The 17,433-nt window shown below is 39.5% G+C and overlaps 1 protein-coding gene and 1 pseudogene across 1 annotated transcript in view; both read left to right on the plus strand.

The window, feature by feature from the left end:
• The window catches only part of Rock2 (Rho associated coiled-coil containing protein kinase 2), a 197,540-nt gene that overhangs the window by 88,939 nt on the left and 91,168 nt on the right, over positions 1–17,433 (plus strand). The gene's annotated exons all lie outside the window — the stretch shown is intronic.
• On the plus strand, positions 6,784–7,151 carry LOC101612599 (annotated as a pseudogene).

The raw sequence follows: 17,433 nt of genomic DNA on the forward strand, positions 1-17,433 counted from the left end.
TGGTTGTTTGTTTGTTATAATTATTTTAATTCTGAGGACTATATCTAACAAGGCTTTAGTGATCTTAGACAAGAGAGAACCAAAGTTATATGCTGCTTTACATATTCCATTTCCTCGTCCAGAGGCAATAGGCCAGTTTGCCTAAAGACAAGGTGTGGGTGACATAATTTTAAATGTGCTTGGGGTCTGAATTGCAGGGGGGTGTGGCAACCCATTTTTCAGAATCCAGCTTACCATGAACTTAAGCAGCATATTGCAAGAAATATAGTTTGTATTGCAGTGAAGTAGAAACAGTTATTAGCATGTATCTCTAAACATGGAGCAAACCTATCAGTCCCTAGGTGTCTGGGTTTTAACCTTTACCTGGCAGACTTTAGGATCCACCTTGTTCTTTGAGCCTGTATGTCTGGCTGTGGCATGGGGCCTCTCTGTCACCATCCTGTTGTTTGCCATCTAGCATGGATCATAGCCTTGTGTTTGTGCATCCCATACACAGCATATTCCCATAGGCAGAGTCCCACATGGAGTCTCATCACCGTGACTGCGCACATTGTTTAAGTCTGTGTCTCACAGCATTGCTACAGACACAAACCAGTGCAGCCAGAAGCTGCATTTCCCACAGATTAGCACTGGTCATTAGTATCTGAGATTCAGGTTAATGTTCAATCTCACATTCTTGTGTAGTAGTTTAAAGTTAACAACAGTTGTTTTGTAGTTATTTTTTATTAATTTTGTTTTATTTAAATAGGGTCAGTTTCACCTTGGGTAGAAGAAATAGTGAGTAGGGCAAGCAGAGCAGAGAGGACAGGCGTGTAGAGTAAAAATATTTGAATATGGGGAATTTTGGACCATTTGCCTAAGTGGTGACAGGAATTATATAAATGAGTAAGAATTTGAATATCAAAAGTATCTTTTTAGGTCATATGGACCCTTTGTCCAATTTATATTGAGGCCAGGCTGTGTTGTAATAAAAGATTAAATAGAGTTTGGACGAAATATCAGGAGGAAGAGAGAGAGAAGGAAGGCTATGGGAGCAGCACAGCAGGGGGCAGGGGAGGGAAGGGCCAGGCCAGGGGCACATCTATCAGGGCAGCTGGGGAGACCAAGTTGGAGACTGGGATACACAGATGCACAGATCAGAGTGGCTCAGTGCCACTCGTGCCTAAGGCAGGTAGGTGTTCAGAGCCAAGGCCAGTGGCAGCCTTGGCATCCCCCTGAGACTGGAACAGCAGCAGATTTGCAACCTGGTAGCTCAGCAAGGTGGAGGAGGAGGAAGTAATGTTTCCCAAACCCAGCAAACTGATCACAAAGGTGCCCCCTTAGGCCTCAGTGGGAGAGAGAGAGAGAGAGAGAGAGAGAGAGGGGGGGGGGGAGAGAGAGGGAGAGAGAGAGAGAGAATGAGTGAGTGAGAGAGTGTCTTGAGGTGCCCAGAGTGCATCTTTCTCAAGCCCTGGGGACTCAGTCAAGGAACTGGCAAGGGATGTGGCCTGGCATGCTGATAAGGCTTAGATGAGGAGGGGAGTGTAACTCTGAAAGCAGGTCAACCCATGAGGGAGACTTATCTAGGAGAATATGAAGAGGGAAGGAGAATAAATGGAGTTGAATTGTGTTGGGTGGGAAAGCCTACATCTGACAGCTGGTTCAAGGCCTTTAGAGGGTCAGTGGCAGCTCGGCAGCCTGGTTGGAGGATAGGAGTTCTGGCCACCCAAGAAGGCAACTGGAAGCCTCCTATCCAAGCCTCAGCACCAGATATAAGGTTTGTGAATGACCAAAGACCATGCATGACCACTCTGAGGCAGGAAAAGAGCTGTTTTATGATACCGGAGCTGCCAACCTGTCTCATAGGAGGAGAGAGAATAGCTGGTGTGAGTCTAGATAGTTTTTTTTTTTTTTTCCCCTGGGCATTTTCTTTTTTGACAACTTCCATGCTTACAGTGAACCATAATATTCTCCCCTCTCCCACTTTACCCTTCACAGATCCACTCTCCAGCATATTCCCTTGCTCTCTCCATTAGTCTTGTGAAGGTAGTACTAGGCACTGCGAGTTCATGGATTTTGTGGCCAATTTCCATCTGGAAGATTGCATTGTAAGCAGTCCTACCCTTCCTTTGCTGCTTAGATTCTTTCTGCCACCTCTTCCGCAATGGATCCTGAGCCTTGAAAGATATGGTAGAGATATTTCAGTGCAGAATACTTCTCTGTCACTTCTTAGCCTTTTGGGTCATCCCAGTGGTCACCACCATCTGACAAGAGAAGCTTGTCTAACCAAAAGTAAGGGTAGTGTTAATATATGGTTATGAACGTTAGGCAAAGTGCTTACAGGGCAGGTGAGCATAATATATGCATTTAGCCAGACAAGAGCAGGTGTTACACTCCTAATGTTCATGACTTCTCCCACCATAGGCTTTTGATTAGGTTTTCAGTACCAGACATGTATTCTCTCCTGTAGAGCAGGCCTCCAGTCTAATTAGAGAACAGATGGTTTCCCCATAATGGACATGCCACTATGGCACCTGTTCGGTCTTTTGGCCTGGTTGGTCAAACATAAGGCATATAGGTCCACTGTTTTCACCTCTGATGGCTTCTGTTTCTCGTAGGGCTGCATGCAATTCAGCTCTTTTAAGCTCTCTGTCATCTGGTGTACTGGGAGGTTTTCAGCTCAGCCCCAGCTTGATTTATCAGTGACTTTGCAGCCTAGACATGTGAAGTCTTCAGCAATAGGGTCTTACCATCTATTTCTGATGGGAAACTGCGAGCCTTGGCAATGGCCTATAATGTTTTGGGGATAATGGGGACCTCCCTGGCCAACAACTCACTGGAAGGTATCCCATCCCTGGCACTGAAATTTTTCTAACAGGGGAGAGTAGGGACGAAACTGAGGAGGTAATCAGAATGGATTGCCATCAGAAGAGGAGCCAGGTTGTCTCAGCAGGAAAACTGTGGCTGAGTGCATTGTTAGATCAGGATAAGGGTTAGGCATGGCTGAGAGCATTGTTAGATCAGGGTAAGGGTTAGGCCTTGTAAACATCTGAAGCTGTATCAGTCAGTCTGCTGTTGTTCTCCCCCTTCATCTTGATTCCATCTTGGGACTCTTGTACTGCCTAATAGTTTTGTCTGCATTTGTCTGTCCTCATGATCTTTCAAACTTCTACTGGAATAGCCCACCAAGCTATGCTTGTAGCATATACAGCTTCTCTAGTCCAGAGTTCCAGATTCTCCCACATTCTTCCCACAAACCAGTTCCAAAAGACTTATGAACCACATAATCATGTTTATCACAGCAGTAGCCCCATTTCTTTGTACCTGTTATCTATACCAGTTACTTTGTTGTTACAGGAACAAAATATCTAGCAAGAGGCTGCATAAGGAAGGAAAGGGTTTGTTTTCAGCTTACAGTTTTGAAAAAATGTTTCAGTATGGTGGCGGAAGGCATGGCAGGCCTGAGCAGGAGGCCTGTACTCTGTCTTCACATCAGCTATAAGTAGAGAGGGATGAATACTCAATTTTTCCTTTTTAGTATTTTTTTTATTTATTTGAGAGAGAGAAGATGAGAGAATGAATGAATGGGCATGCCATCTTGTGCATCTGGCTTTACATGGATACTGGGGAATTGAACCTGGGTCCTTTGGCTTTGCAGGCAAGTACTTTAACCACTAAGCCATCTCTCCAGCCCTCTCTTTATTCAATACAGTCTAAGAATTATTACTAAAGTGATGCAGGATTTGGAAATTCAGGAGGGGGTCCCCAGAATTTATGGCCTCCATGTTTTGGATTCTGTCCTAACTTTAATAAAGAATTACACAAGATGGACTCAAGAAAGGTAAATTATGAATTACTGTAGCAGACAGCTTCAGGTTCACAGAGATGAACTTTCAGACCAGGCACAGTTATGGAGGAAGGGATTTATTGAAGCTTACAGATCCAGGGGAAGTTCCATAATGGCAGAAGAAGCTGGCCTGCCTTCTCAGGCCCAAGCAGACAGAGAGAAGCACAAGCCTAAAAGCCAAAAGCCACAGCACCCTTCAGGAACTCCAGCTAGGCACACTTTGCATATCTTTAGGTTGAAATTGGAAACCCACCACCATACCTTAAGATCATCCAGTGACATTGCCTCCAGCCAGGTAGCCAGCAGATGCAAACTACAAACAATAAACAACTGAATATATTGGGGGCCATCTATTCAAACCACCACAATTACTAAATGTATTTAGGGGGTATCACAAATTGTGGGGTTTATTTAAGGGAGATTGGGGTCTAGTAAGGGAGGCCGAGCATGTGGAAAGAAGAAAACGCACATTGATGTGGAAACACTGTATAGTTTATAAGGTTCATTTAAGTGAAATTGAGGTCCTTAGAAAAGGTCTCGAACAGAGTTGTAAGCATATGAAAAGCAGAATTTAGATGTACATGTAGATAGGTTCAGAAAACACATGGCATTGGCCCTGTGCTTTCCTGAAGAGGGAAAATAACATTTGTAGTTTCATCCAATTGTGATCGTATAGAAGACAAGGAATTCTTTCAGTTTTCCCGTACTTATTAAGATTTGCTTTGTAAGAATATTTCACGTACTACTGAAAAGAACATATATTCTATAGCATTTGGATGGAATGTTCTATAGATATCTGTTATGTCCATTTGTTGTATGATATCGTTTATTCCAGATGCTTCTCTATTTACTTTTTGAGGGTTGACCTGTCAATTGATGAGAGTGGGGATTTGAAGTCATCTATTAATGCCTTTTGATTGAAATTCTTCCCTTTCTACTATACCCTGAATTCTTATGTTTATCTCTTCATAGTGTCCCAAATGTCTTGAAATTCCCATTCATACCTTCTTGTTAGCTTGTCTTTCTCTTTGTTGGACTCTATTAGATCTGCCACCTGTCTTCTAGTTTAGATATTTTGTTCTCTCCTTGTTCCATTCTATTGGTGATACTTTCTACAGTTTTATTTGACTTACTGTGTTTTCATTTGTAGTATTTCTGTTTGGTTTTTCTTCAGCTTTTCTGTTTTCTTGCTCATGTCTGTATTGACCTCCTCTTTTCATTAAGTTGGTTGCCTGTGTTCTCTTTCAAGAGTTTGTTTTCTTCTTTGATTCCCTTGATTTCTTTGAATATAGTTATAATCATTCTTTTGAAATGTTTGTCAGGTATTTCATCTAAATCAGTCTCACTGGAGGTCATTTACAATTTTTGGTGGAATTATATTGTCTTGATTTTTTGTTTTTTTGTGTTATAATGCAAAAATTTTTGCATCTTGGGTTAACGTGATGTTTGGGTTTTCTAATTATCTGCACTATTTTTAGTCGTGTAAATCTGATGTTTATTTTCAGGGTAGGAGTTTAAGGCGCCAGGTGTGACTCTTATATGACTTCCAGAGCAACAGCAGATGTGGCTCTAGGTGTTGGGTTTGCCTGCTATGCAAGTACTTTAGTAGGCTGGATGGAACAAAATACAGGCAAACTCTAAAATTCAACTGAGCAATATGCACATTCAGTCAAAACCAGTATGGAATATTTATGTAAGAGTGGCTATTAAAACAAACAGATAATGTAACAAAGCCAAAGTTTGTAAGGGTGAGTTTTGCCCCACACCTTTATTCATGTCTACTGGGAAGTTGAGTTTTCTGATCTGCATTTCCTGTCTTTTATAGAATCATCTCATCTGCAAATAATGATACTTTGATCTCTTGCTTTCCAATTTGTATCACTTTTATGAGTCTCTCTTGCTATAGCTAAGACTTTCAGTACTATATTAAATAAAAGTGGGGACAGTGGACATTACTTTCGTGTTCCTGAATTTAGTGGGAAAGCTTCAAGTTTTTCCCCCATTTAATATTAATGTTGGCTGTGGGTTTGTCATAAATAGTTCTTATTATGTTGAGATATGTTCCTTTTATTCCCAGTTTCTGTAGGACTTTTACCATGAAGGGATGTTAAATTTTGTTGAATGCCTTTTCTGCATCTATTGAGATGGCCTTGTGATTTTTATTTTATTTTATTTTTTTTAGTCCTTCAGTCCCCATTTATATAGTGTATTACATATATCAATTTGCATCTTTGGGAGAAAGCCCATTTGGTCTGGGTGAATAATCTTTCTGTTATATTCTTGTATTTTGTTTGCCAATATTTTGTTCATAGTTATTGCATCTATGTTCATGTGGGAAATTTGCCTGTAATTTTCTTTTTTTCTTCTACCTTTGTCTGGTTTTGGTATCAGGGTGATCCTGGCTTTGTAGAAAGTGTTTGGTAGAATTCCTTCCTTTTCTATTTTATGGAAAAGTTTGAGAAACATTGGTGTTAGTTCTTCCATAACAGTCTGGTAAAATTCACCAATGAATCCATCTGGGCCTGGACGTTTTTAAGTTAGAGACTTTAAAAATATTTTTTGTTTATCTTTATTTATTTATTTAAATAAATAAAGCAACAGACAGAGAAAGAAAGGCAGAGAGAGAGAATGGGTATGTCAGGGCCTCCAGCCACTACAGACTAACTCCAGATGTGTGCACCCCCTTGTACATCTGGCTATCATGGGTCCTGAGGAATCGAACCTTGAACCTTGGTCCTTAGGATTCACAGGCAAGTGCTTAACTGCTAAGCCATCTTTCCAGCTCAGTTGAGAGACTTTTTATAATTGCTTGGATCTCTGTACTTGGTTTAGGTCATTTAAATGGCTTATCTCATCTTGATTTAATTTTGGTAGGTCATATGAATCAAGAAATCATCCAGGCTCTTTTCTGCCATCTTGGCCCCAATGCAGGTCTGCTGGGAACAGAACTTCTAAAAGGCATAAATATGTCTGGGAGGCTCTGGTGCAAGGCCATTTTTGCTGGCTATAAGCGGGGTCTCCAGATCCAAAGAGAGCACACAGTGCTTCTTAAAATTGAAGGTGTTTATGCCCGACATGAAACTGAATTCTACCTGTGCAAGAGATGTGCTTATGTGCTTATGTGTACAAAGCAAAAAACAATACAGCGACTCCTGGTGGCAAACGTAATAAAACAAGAGTTATCTGGGGAAAGGTAACTCGAGCCCATGGAAACAGTGGCATGGTATGAGCCAAATTCTGAAGCAACCTTCTTGCCAAGGCCATTGGACACAGAATATGTGTGATGCTGTACCCTTCAAGTATTTAAGAAAAGTCAATAAATAAAAGTGTGTTTGTGCTCTTGTGAAAAAAAAAAGAAAAAAGAAATCATCCACTGATTTCAGATTCTCAATCTTAGAAGCATATATATTAAAGTATGTCCTTACGATTTTCTGAATTTCTTTGGTATCTGTTGTAATGGTGCCTTGTTCATCTCTAATTTTATTATTTTTTGTCTCTTTTCTCTTTCTTCTGGTCAGATTTTTAAGGGTTTACCAATCTTGTTTATCTTTTCCAAGGACCGCCTCTTTGTTTCATTGATTCTTTGGATTACTTTTTGTTTCTATTTCATTAATTTCTGCCCTAATCTTTATTATTTCTTTCCATCTACTGATGTTTGGTTTGCCTTGTTCTTTTTTTCCAAGGCCTTAAAGTGAAGCAGCAAATTGTTTACTTATGAATTCTCTAATTTCTTTTTTTAAAATTTTTTTTGTTCATTTTTATTTATTTATATGAGAGTGACAGAGAGAGAAAGAGGCAGATAGAGTGAGATTGAGAATGGGTGTGCCAGGGCCTCCAGCCACTGCAAACGAACTCCAGACGTGTGCGCCCCCTTGTGCATCTGGCTAACGTGGGTCCTGGGGAATCGAGCCTCGAACCGGGGTCCTCAGGCTTCACAGGCAAGCGATTAACCGCTAAGCCATCTCTCCAGCCCTCTAATTTCTTAATATAGACACTTAGAGCTATAAATTTCCCTCTTAGGACTGCCTTCATTGTGGTCCAAAAGTTTTGGTATGTTATGTTCTCATCATCATTTGATTCTATGAGTTTATTAATTTCCTTTTTGATTTCTTCAAATGACCCATTCATCACTCAATAGTGTACTGTTTAGTCTCCATGAATTTCTGTATGCTCTGAAGTTTTTCTTGTTGCTGATTTGCAGTTTAATCCCATTGTATTCAGATAGAGTACAAGGGATTATTTCAGTTTTCCTGTATTTGTTAAGATTTGCTTTGTGTCCTAATATATGGTCTATTTTTGAGAATGTTCCATGTGTTGCTGAGAATGTTCTGTAGATACCTGTTAGGTTCATTTGTTCCGTGACATCATTTAATGCAGATGTCTCTGTTTATTTTTTGCCAGGATGACCTATCAGTTGATGAGAGTGGTGTATTGAAGTCAGTCCTACAATTGTGTTTGGTGTTATCTGTGGCTTTAAGTCTAACTAGTGTTTGTTTGATGAAATTGGGAGCCCCCATGTTAGGTGTATACATGTTTAGGATTGTAATGTCTTCCTGTTGGAGTGTTCCTTTAGTATAAAATGACCTTCTTTATCTTTCCTCACTAATGTTGGTTTTAAGTCTATTCTGTCAGATATTAGAATAACAACCCCTGCTTATTTCTTAGGCCCGTTTGCTTGAAATACCCTTTCCCATTCTTTTACCCTAAGATAGTGTCTGTCTTGTATTGAGAGATTAGTTTCCTAGAGACCTGGGTATTTGTCTGCGTCCACCTTCACTTTTTGGTAGAAGAGTTTATTTTGCTCTTTTCTGTGCCCCTCCCCCATCGGCTGCTTTTGTGTGGTTATTACTTTGCCATGTTACTTGGAAGTTCTGACAGTTTTTGAATTACAGTTCAAATTTGCTACTTCACCTGAGGTAGTATCCACTTCTGAGTCTCTGATCCTGTAACCTGTGACTCCTTTTCTTCAAAACTTAGGGCCTGATTTCTCACTTCTGAGATTCAGAAAAGAGATGCTTATTTGTACTTTTTACTTACTGTGCAGATGTAGTTTATATGTGAAATCAGAAAGGGCATATTGATACTATGTACTCAAGCCGTGGTGCTCAGTGGACTTGATACATCTATCTGAAGTGTAATTGACTAGAAAGGTTCATTTAAAGTTGAATTGGGGAAAAGACTGCCTTTGAAAGTAATGAAGTTATTTGGCTGTATATTTTGATGGTTTTCAGAGGTGATGGTGAAACTTTAGCTTTTTGATGGTGTAGTGAGGAAAGTAAGTATTATCTGATAGTTCAGCTATGAAAAGGAGGGAAGGGAAAATATACAGTAAATGAATTGTAGATCTACCATTTTTTATGGAAAAGCTTTAACTGCTTAGCTATTTCCTGATTCTCAAGGGTCTGCCATTTTCTACATCATAGATCATAATGAGGATAAAATCTTCTCCAAATTCAACCCTGTAGAATAGAGACAGTAATGCCTATTTTAATATAAGGATCATTGTGGAAGACTAAGTGAACCAATAAGTCAACCTGGCTTTGGTGCTAAGTGCTAGTTGCTTTTATTGTTACTGCTTATTGATATATAGAGTCATACAATTATTTACACAGGTAGTGTCTGCATACTTAGGAGTCAGTGTAATTATTGAAGCGATACTAGACTTTAGAGTTGGATTTCTAAAATATTATTTATTTATGAGAGAGAATAGGGGCATGCCAGGGCCTCTAGCTGCAGCAAACAATCTCCAGATACATGTGCCACCTTGTGTATCAGGCTTATGTGGGTACTGGGGAGTCAAACCTGTGTTCTTAGTCTTCACATGCAAGGACCTTAACCACTAAGCCTTCTCTCCAGCCTTAGAATTGGATTTTGAATACAAATGTGTCAGACTTTGTGGTGGTTTGATTCAAGTATCCCCTACAAACTCATGTGTTCTGAATGCTAGGTCTCCAGCTGGTGGCAGTTTAGGAATTGGAGCCTCCTGGAGGTAGTGATTTGTTGGAGGCAGGCTTATGGGTATTATAGTCAGCTTCCTATTGTCAGTGTTTAGCACACTCTCCAGCTGCTGTTGTCTGCCAGGAGGTGATGTTCACGTGACTTCTGCTCATGCCATCATTTTCCCCTTTCATCATTGAGCTTCCCCTAGAGTCTGTAAGCCAAATAAACCCTTTCCTCCCACAAGCTGTTCTTGGTGTGGTGTTTTTTTGCTGCCAACACCATTAAGACTTGCCTGGCTTATTTATTTATTTATTTATTTATTGACACCGTTATATGTTTCCCAAACTGGATATGTTTCCCAAACTGGTTTCATATTTCTTAGATGTCCTTGCCCTTCTGAGCCTCCTTCCTTTATCTCCCCAAAGCTGCAATTTTATGCATGAGCCACTGTATCTGGTCTTATATGATGCTTGGAATTAAACCCAGAGCCTCATGCATGCTAGGCAAGCACTATACCAATTGAGCTTCATCCCTAGCCCAATATGTCATGTTCTAATGTAGTGTATTTACTCTTTGGTGTTAACTTGGTCATTAGAATACAGCATGTTAGGGGAAGGAAATACATTTATAGATTAGAAGTCTTTTGTTTTTGTTGTTACTGTTAATTTTCTATTCTAGAATTTATTTTGGCTACAAAAGATGCAGAAATAAAGTCAGAATATTTTTAAAATTAAAAATATTTTTAACATTCCATTAATCTGATGACCTGACCTAAAAGTTTGTGGCATGTTTGTTTTGGCTGTATTTCTTAGTTCTATTACCTTAAGCAAGGGCTCTTTAAAAGAATAATAACATTGGTTGCAAATAAAATGTCTAAATGCTTCTTCCTTCTATAGCTGTTTGAAGTTGACTTGTGTGCAGTACATAAATTAGTATGGTGGATGTATAGAGGAAAATGTTCACTATTTGACTAATTTTTTAAAAATAGTATTTCTGTTTATTTATTTGACTACTTTTTAAAAAATAGTATTTCTGTTTATTTATTTGACTAATTTTTTAAAAATAGTATTTCTGTTTATTTATTTGAGGGGGGAGAGAGAGAGAGAGAATATGGGTGTGCCAGGGCTTCTTGCTACTGCAAATGAACTCCAGATGCCTGCACCACCTTGTGCATCTGCTTATGTGGATCCTTTGGCTTTGCAGGCAAACGACCCATCTCTCCACCCTTTGACTAATCGTTATTATGATTTTTTTCTAATTGAAGCATCATTTGCAGTACAAATTTTCTGTTTAAAATATTTTTTCAGGTTAATTTGCAAGTATATAATCACAAAGTTCTCATTAAGAAGTTTTTATAAATAGCCAGGCTTGGTGGCACATGCCTTTAATCCCAGCACTTGGGAGGCAGAGGTAGAGGATCGCTGAGAGTTTGAGGCCACCCTGAGACGACATAGTGAATTCCAGATCAGCCTGGGCTAGAGTGAGACCCTACCTCAAATTCCCCCCACCAAAAAAGCGAAGTTTTTATAAATAAAATTCTCATTGTAAAATTTTGTATCACTAGTATGCAGTAGTATATAAGAGCTTTGGCTCTAGAGCTAAACTACTTGTAGTTGATTTCTGCTTCTATCACTAGCTAATGTGATTTGTGTCAAGTTACTTATCTTTCAGTGTCTTAGTTTCATATTTGTTCACTGAATATAGTAGTAGCATTTATATCTCATAGGATTTCTGTGTGATATAGATGTTATAATAACTATAAAACATGTGATGTGGTTTCTGGATCATAGTACTGCTCAATAAATGATAGCAGTTAATTCTGAGATACTCATTTGTGAATACTGAAATAAGAATGATTTAATCGGGGATCTATTACGTTCCAAGAAGTGTGCTGGTTTCTAAGGATACAGTAATAATGGTTTTTCTCTTTCTAAAAGCCACAGTCCCATAGATTTGAAGATTAAGCAACTAAAATTTTTGTTTGAAATTAGGTTAAGTAATATGAAGGGAAAGATCTAGATTCTTTAAGAGCCTGTAATCAAAGAATCTACCTATTGGAGAAATAGTTCAAGTCAGTGAGAAAATGGCATTAAGGTGAAAAGGAATTAGCCACAAGAAGTGGGGCATTGTGGTGGGAATTGAAACAGGGAATAGCATGTGTAAGTATTGGTTTGGGATTGCACCATGCTATTCAACTTTGGAGGGCAGTGATTTTTCTCATATGGGTAAAAAGGGCATTTCTTTAAGTTTTTCAAGTAGGGTCTTGTTCTAGACGAGGCTGTCCTAGAATTCACTATGTAGTCTCAGGTTGGCCTCGAACTCATGGCGATTATCCTACCTCTGCCTCTCAAGTGCTGGGATTAAAGGTGTGACCCACAATGCCCAGGTTAAAAAGGCATTTCTTAAATACTAGAAAAGTTCTGTAATTATAAGAAATTGCTCATTTCCTATCTTTTAATGACTTATTTTGTTTTTTAAATCATAAAAGGCCTATGACAAATGATCTTTACCTGATACCCACATTCTTGTTTAATCATGTCCTTTTTGATCTTTTATCATATCACATTTTAATGGAAAAAAGTAACTCAGAATAGTGTAGTGATTAAGAGCTTGGATTCTACAGTTAGAATTTTTGGTGGATATCAACTTTATAGGCTGTGGTAACTACTTGTTTTCTGTGATTCAGTTTTTTCATTTTTTCAGATCAAGTTTGTAAGTTGTTATGAGTGTCAGATAAGCTAATACATAGAAAATACTAGAATAGTACCTGACACAGTAAAAATGTCACCAGTTTTTGGTCAGACTATTTAAAGTCATTTTGGAAAAGCTGTTAAACTTCTCTCCAAAACTTAAAGTTCTAATTTTTTAAAATTTGTTGTTGACACATGCCCCCTCAAACAGGAATTTGCCTGCTCAAGGCCAAAGTTGCAAACTCAATTTTAATAAAACAATTGAGCCTGTGGTGCCATAATTTACACTGTCACATTCTCTGTAACTACCACACTCTCTGCTTTATAGCCATGACTTATTTGACATTTTTATTAACTTATAATATACTTTAACATGTATAAGATTAGAATTATAATTGTTCTTGCTTCATAAATCTATGCTTTCTTTTTCCTTCATCCTGGTAAATGATGTCTCCAGAATTTGGCTTGTTGCCATTAGTGACTTCCCTTTTCTTCAGTCCTCATATATTTAGAAAGTCCTAAAATTTTTGCCTTCATATTATTTCTTCAGTCTCTGTTTTGTTTACAGGATTCACTGCCTTCATTTTCTTCCAAGATTTACCACCCAGTTGTGTTCTGTGCTTTGTGATCTTGTTTTCCATGTCTGTTAGCAGTGTTTCACCATTGTTACTATTGATCTCAACTTGTGAAGTGATGATCAAGCAGATATCAAGACCATATTTATTGAGTGTTTTTGAAAAGTAATGCTATTCATGCTTACTTGGACTGGCATTACTATTAGGCAAACTGTTTTCTTTATATTCTGGCATTCTCCTGTACCATGGCTCCCATTCTAGGTGTGGGTATACTAGAATCAACTGAAGGACTTTTCTACCATGCACATTTTGTTTTAATTATTTCTGTACCTTTCTCTGTGGAATTAGAGAGTGAAAAACCACAATTTTGATGTGATCAACACTGCCTAAAAATCTCTCCTATTTGCATTTAAAAACTTATTATTATTTATTTATTGAGAGTGACAGAGAGAATGCGCGCACCAGGGCCTCCGGCCACTGCAAATGAACTCCAGATGCGTGTGCCCCCTTGTGCATCTGGCTAACATGGGTCCTGGGGAATCAAGCCTTGAACTGGGGTCCTTAAGCTTCACTAAGCCATCTCTCCAGCCCTCCTATTTGCATTTTATGGCTACCTTTCCTACTAAATGATTGTGGAATTCTCTTCCTGGCCTGCTAGGACCTCTTCTGAGATATAACATAATTTATGTATTTAGAGTTTTTTGACTCCCTACCTCTACTTGCCCTTCCTACCCCAAGGTAGGGTCTCACTCTAGTCCAGGCTGACCTGGAATTCACTATTTAGTCTCTTACCTCTGCCTCCTGAGTGTTTGGGATTAAAGGCATCTGCCCAGCCTACCCCACCTCCAGGTTTATATTTAAGAAAAAAAAAATTTTTTCCTGAGGTAGAGTTTCACTTTAGTCCAGGCTGACCTGAAATTCACTGTGTAGTCTCAGGCTGGCCTCAAATTCATGGCGATCCTCCTACCTCTGCCTCCTGAGTGCTGGGATTAAAGGTGTATGCCACCACGCCGGGCTAAAAATTTTATTTATTTATTTATTTGCAGCTCGTGATAGAGATAGAGAAAATGGCCATGCCTGTAGCTACTGCCAATGGACTCCAGATGCATGCATCACTTTGTGCATCTGGCTTTAGGTTGGTACTGGGGAATTGAAGTCAGGCTGTTAGGCTTTGGAGGCAAGTGCCTTAACCACTGAACCATCTCTCCAGCCCAGTTTTCTCTCTTTTTTTTTTTTTTTTTTTGAGGTAGGGTCTCACTCTAGCCCAGAGTGACCTGGAATTCACTATGGAGTCTCAGGGTGGCCTTGAACTCATGGCGATCCTCCTACCTCTGGCCACCATGCCTGGCCAGTTTTCTCTTTTTAACTCTTCCTCTTCGCTATCATTTAGACAGGCTGCTCGTTACTGATCATTCATGTTTTTAGTCATCAGTTGACTATTTCCCAGTGCTTGCTTGTTTCAAAAGAAACACCTTTTATCTGTATAAGATATATGAATCTTTAAAAAAAAAAACATATTTTGGGGCTGGGATAACTCAGAAGGCACCATGGTGCTGAGAAAAAGTGACAGAGGAGTGCTCAGCCCTGCAATATCTCTATCACACCTTCCAAGGTTCAGGGTCCATTGCAGAAGAGGTGGTGGAAAGAATGTAAGAGCCAAAGGAAGGGTTGGGCTCCTTACAACATGCTCCTCCAGATACAAAATGGCCTGGATATCCATGACCTCACAGTGCCTGACACTACCTGCACAAGACCATCATAATAGAAGGAAAAGATGATGACGCCAAAATAAAAGACAGACTTACTGAGAGGGGGAGATGGGACGATAGAGAGTAGAGTTTCAAAGGGGAAAGTGGGGAGTGGGAGGAATTACCATAGGATATTGTCTACAATTATGGAAGTTGTTAATACAAGAAAAGCAAAATGAAATTAGAGCCAACCATGAAGAAAAGTGCTACACACCTAATTAACTTAGCATGGCTCAAATAAATACTGTCAGTATCCAGTGTTACTGAGAAACAAAAAGGTAAAGTTGTAATCTGTGATTAGAAGGAACAAAGTTGTTCATATGTCTAACATAATTTATTAAATGGAAAATAATTTTCATAGCCATATCCACAAGCATTTGTTAAACCTTTATCATTTTAAGGGAATGAATATGATAGGCCTTCTATATGTTAGCTATAGCTTAGACCAGTATCATGTGAGGTTCCATGGGGCTCATATCAGAATTGAATGATATCTCTCACTAATGAGACTAATGCAGCTGAAGAGCTATGGAGCAACTAAACAAATATTCTAAAAGCAGATGGTACATCAGAAACACAGAAGTGCACTGTTGAATGCTACCTAGTATGCTCTGTGCCACATTTCTCTTTTGGTGGGGTTTGCCTTGTAGAAGTAAATGTAAGAAGCCATAGATCATTACTAGAAAATTTCAGTGCCAGGGATGGGGCACCTTACAACGAGTTGTTGGTCAGGGAAGCCCCTGATGTCCCCCAAAACACTATAGGATATTGTCCAGGAGCTTGCCTGCCCACCAGAACCAGATGGTAAGACTTATTACTAAAGACGCCATATGCTTAGGCTGAGGGTCATTGAGAAATAAAAGTGGAGCTAAGCTAGAAATCTCCCTGTTGACTAGCTGTCATAGTGCTGGAAAGAGCTGCACAGGCTGTTTGGGGAGAAAAGTCATCATCAATAGACTTAACCAGAAGTGGATCTGCAAGATCTGTGGCTGGATGTCCAGGCTAGATGTGCCAGCTGTTGCAGTGGTGACACACCTGTTATGGGGGAAACCCAGTGCTCTCTGATAGGACTTGAGACCTGCTCCATGGGATGGGGTTCCTGTCTGGTACTGAAATCCTAATCAAAAGCTTATGGCTTAGGAGATCATAAGCCCTAGAGAGTCAACTACTACTTTGTCTGGCTCAATTTATGTATTATGTATACCAAACTTCCCTCTAAAAACACTTATGTTTGTACTCATATATTAATACTGTTCTCACTTTAGGTTAGAGAAACTTCTTTTTAAGAATGGCAGTAACCATTGGGGAGACTCAAAGTGCTGAGAAATGACAATGTAATTTCAGAGACATCTCTATCAAACCCTCAAAAACTCAGGGACCACTGGAGATGAGATGGAAAGAACATGAGAGCCTAAGGAAGGAAAGGACTGCTTAAAATACTGTTTTCTAGACTCAGCGAACATGGCCTTCATGACCTCACAATGACTGGTGCTACCCACACAAGACCTGGATACTAGGTGGAAAAGATGATGACATCAAAATAGAAGAGAGACTAGTTAGGAAGAAGGGATTCATTGGAGTGGGGGACTTGGGAGTGGGAAAAGGGAGAGTGGTAGGTGGGTATTATGGTAATGGTATATTGTCTAGATGTATTTGAAGCTGTCAATAAAAAGTTTTAAAAAAAAGAGAAAATTCTTTTGGGCTGGAGAGATGGCTTAGTAGTTAAGGTGTTTGCCTGCAAAGTCAAAGGACCCAGGTTTGATTCCCCAGGAGTCATGTAAGCCAGATGCACAAGGTGGCACATACTTCTGGAATTCATTTGCAGTGGCTAGAGGCCCTAGCACACCCATTCTTTTTCTCTCTGTCTGCTTCCCCCAAAATAAATGAAAAAATACTTAAAAAAAATTTTTTTTGTTCATTTTTTATTTATTTATTTGAGAGCGACAGACAGACAGAGAAAGACAGATAGAGGGGGAGAGAGAGAATGGGCGTGCCAGGGCTTCCAGCCACTGCAAACGAACTCCAGACACGTGCGCACCCTTGTGCATTTGGCTATCGTGGGACCTGGGGAACCGAGCCTCAAACCGGGGTCCGTAGGCTTCACAGGCAAGCGCTTAACCGCTAAGCCATCTCTCCAGCCCTGAAAAAATACTTTTATTCACTTAATTGCAAACAGTTAATGAAAGATGGTAGGGGAGGGGGGAAAGAGAGAATTGACACACAGGTCTCTTCCCACTATAAACGAACTCCATATCCATGCACTTCTTTGTGCATCTGGCTTTTACATGGGTACTTGGGAATCAAATCCAGGTCATCAGGCTTTGCAAACAAGTGTCTTTAACCACTGAGCCTTCTCTCCATCTGGCCCAGATCTCTGCATATTTTAATCAGTATCATTTTACTGTATAATGCCCTGTCTTGTAGTTTATATGTGTATTTCTTTGATTTCTCCTTTTATACTAAAGGTCTTTTGAGGGAAAGAACGGATAACTTTTTCAACTAAAACTAGCCTTTTCATATCTGGCAATTTTACCCTTTTCAGTCAGGTATTCAGTTTAGGAAAAGAAAAGAGCAACCCTCTCTGCAGACATTTGTCAGTTCACCCCTGCAAATTGCATCTCTGCGACTGGATTTTTCTCATCTTTCTATATCCT

This window comes from Jaculus jaculus, chromosome 5 (assembly GCF_020740685.1).
Source record: "Jaculus jaculus isolate mJacJac1 chromosome 5, mJacJac1.mat.Y.cur, whole genome shotgun sequence".
Lineage (NCBI taxonomy): Eukaryota > Metazoa > Chordata > Mammalia > Rodentia > Dipodidae > Jaculus > Jaculus jaculus.